The following is a 3,300-nucleotide window of genomic DNA, read 5'->3' as shown; positions in this document are numbered from 1 at the left end:
TATATATATATATATATATATAAAAACACAATAAAGGAAAGGGGAAAAACCAGAAAGCGTAATATGATCACTTTAAAATCTAATTCAAGATATTCATAGCCTGTATCTTAGAAGTACTTATGGTTATCTGTCTCAAAATGATTTGTTGATTAAAACTGATCACAAGAGAAAAGACACGATATTGAACAGAAGAAAGACTGAAGAGAAACTAGTGTTTGGAGAGAGGGTGGAGGTGAAAAAGTGAGAAAGCCTGCAGAGACAGTGTTAAACTATTGGCAGGTTGGGGGCCAGCAGCGGTCATGCTTGTATTACTGAGATGCTAACTCCATTGCTAGCACCTCTGTTCTCTCCCAAACACATCCAGCACAAAGAATGCATCACCTCACTGGCCAACAATAATATTAACATCGGTCCAGCCAACTTCAAGGCCTCTGTTACCACAAGGAAAGACACTGGGAGAGGAGGGGGAGGCAGAACCACGGAAATACCATACAACATGCAGCCCACCATAACACCAACATTATAACCTTATTTTGCTGGAGCTAGAAAAGCAGCGGGCTCTTCACCCCCCTCTGAAAAAAGGAGGGCAATCACTCGTGTTTGTATCCTTGAGCAAACATGGTGTTTCTCTTTTGGCAGAGTCGGGTTGGGCCAGACCACCTCATTTCTTCTGGCATAAGACCACTCCACTGAATCTTGGCTTTCAATTGGCCCTGCTGGAAGAGAGTCTTAACCACTGCTTGTGGCACCGAGCACCACATTATACAATTACAGGGCGAGCAGAGCGGCACCTGTCATGAGACATGAAACCGCAATGGCATCCAAAATCTAGGGGAATCTTCACCAAAGCCATTACACAGTAGATTAGGGCTTTAACGGAGCAGAAACTCACAAAGACCCAGACTGGGACTTGGTGTTTTTGTTGGGGACTTGGTAAGACAAAGTGTTTGGTGCCTGGGTGACGCACATTTGCCTGCCCACCAAGGAGGCCGGGGTTCAGTTCCCGGCAGAGGTGCAGTGCTGTGGCTTTGGCCGGGTGTGATAAGGTGATGTCTTTGTTGGGGTGAGGAGGTGTAATATGTTGTAGAAATAACAGGAACCCCCACGTGAAAAAGGGTTAGAATTACACAAGGTTTAAAATAAAATTCAGGTTAAAGGAGGGTCCAACAATGCCTCTGTATATTAAGAACAAAGTGGCTGTGTTGTTGTAGGTGTAATACTACATGTAAAAGGTAAAGTAGTATTACACTGTTCATTTTAACAAGAATCTACAGCCATGCTAGCTGCTCCGTGAGACTGTTCTTGGGCACGGCTGTGCTTTGAGCTAAATAATAACATCGGCATGCTTACATGCTCACAATGACAATACTAACATGCTACTGTTTAGCAAGTACAATGTTCACCATGTTAAGTTTAGCATGTTAACATTTGCGAATACGCACAGCTGAAGCTGAGGAGAATACCATTAGTTCTGCAGGCATGACCTGATGATGGTGGTAGATGAAATATCAGGAGACAAACAAAGTTATTACAAATCATCTTGAGGGGGACATGAATGTTTGTACCAAATTCCAAGGCAATTCATCCTAAAGTTGTTTGGATTACAACTCAAGGTTTATTTTTGTAACTAACTTTTAATTAAAAAAAAATGACAGGGTTAAAATAGTTTTAGCTTGTTGTAAGACGTGTTGATGGGTTGTAAACAGCAACAGCTGGATAGAGGAGCCCGTTTTGAAACACTCCCACACAAAACCCATGGGATCCCTGTGTTATCACCTCAAATCTGACTGGCAATCATATGTTTCCCGGCAGCACACTTCAAGGTTATTATAACTAATCATTAAAACCTGAAGCTTTCAGAGGATATCCTCTTCAGTCGCTGCTGCTTATCTTGACAGCTAGCTAAGCTACATCACATTCAATCTGACTGAGGGACAGGCTCAACACAGCCTTTGAGATCAGATAACAGCTGCTCTCTCACCAGCATGGCACAGAGCTTCTACATCTCTCAGGCCCGAGGGATCAAATAACAACTGTTCTGAGGACAGCGTGGTCCAAAAAGTCTCTATGTACTGGCCTGAGGGAGCTGGTTGCAGCTCGGCAAGAGAGAGGCAGGAAGGAACTGGGTGCTTATGTCATTACCGACGGGGTAATTGCACTGGAGTGCCATTGATGCTGAGAGCCTCTTAAGAGGTGTCAGGATTGATTTGGGTGCGGATGGGGCCCAGAGTCTGGCTCATGTGTGTTCTCACCTCGAGCTGACACGCCAAACGCATGTTCCCCCTCTACTACGGCCCCCAGGGGAGCCCATTAGCCATGCAGACATGGTAATGGTGTCATATGAGCCAATCAAGCGTGAAATGAGAGTCAACGCAGCGGCTAACTAGCCACTGGGCAATCGCACCATCACGCATAACCCTACTTCGACAGACACCTCCATGTTACTGTTGGTCAGAGGAAAGTGTCTTTAAACATGTGCCTGTATAATCGTTGGAAGCTAAAGTAGGTTACATAAGGAAGTAAATCAACTACTGCATGACAGAAGACCCAGAAAATGTTGTAAAGCTATTAATATTTGTCATGAATACTGCACTGCAAAGCCAGGAGTAGTAAATATTATCATCTTGCATACTTTGGCCATTGGCCATATTAAACCTGTGCAAGTGAATTCATTTCAACATGCACATACTTGAGTGTTTTACTTCGTACGTTGGAGGTTTGCCTTCAAGCAGAACAATTTGTAACCAGATTTAAACATCTTGATGGGGTCCTGAAACCACCACAAAATAAGGAGTTTAAATTTGGCATGCAAAAAAAGAACTTGTGAAATGAATAGTTTATTGCTCTTTTTTGTTTCTTTCTGTCTGTTCTGAACAAAATGTGAGACTAACGGCATTGTGTTTAAAATGCTGTACAAACAAAGTTGAGTTGAGGGCAGAGAACTGTTGACATCGTTCTCTGTGGGTTGACGTATTCCTAACATGTTGCTCTTTTGGCCACACCTCTCTCAGTGATGTCAGAGCATGTGTTTTGCCTTTGACAGCTAAAGATGAACACCTGTAGAGGTGCCACACACTTAAACTTGTCAGTCCAGTCCAGAAGCAGTTTCCCATCCCGTTATTCCACCTTGAATTACCTTAAAATGTCCCATGGCATGAAAATTTCCCTTTAATTAGGTTTTTTAACATTATTATGCCTTCCCCAGCATACCTATGGTCCCCCAGTGGCTAGAAATGGCGATAGGTATAAACCAAGCCCTGGGTATCTTGCTCGGCCTTTGAGAAAATGAAAGCTCAGATG

The 3,300-nt window shown here is 43.4% G+C and overlaps 1 protein-coding gene across 1 annotated transcript in view; it reads right to left on the bottom strand.

Moving 5' to 3' along the window:
• wars2 (tryptophanyl tRNA synthetase 2, mitochondrial) overlaps positions 1 to 3,300 on the bottom strand; it is a 26,028-nt gene that overhangs the window by 13,501 nt on the left and 9,227 nt on the right. The window lies entirely within an intron of this gene.

This window comes from Etheostoma spectabile, chromosome 5 (assembly GCF_008692095.1).
Source record: "Etheostoma spectabile isolate EspeVRDwgs_2016 chromosome 5, UIUC_Espe_1.0, whole genome shotgun sequence".
In the NCBI taxonomy this organism is placed as follows: Eukaryota; Metazoa; Chordata; class Actinopteri; order Perciformes; family Percidae; genus Etheostoma; species Etheostoma spectabile.
Note: the sequence above shows the minus strand (reverse complement) of the source record. Positions and strands in the feature narration are given on the sequence as shown.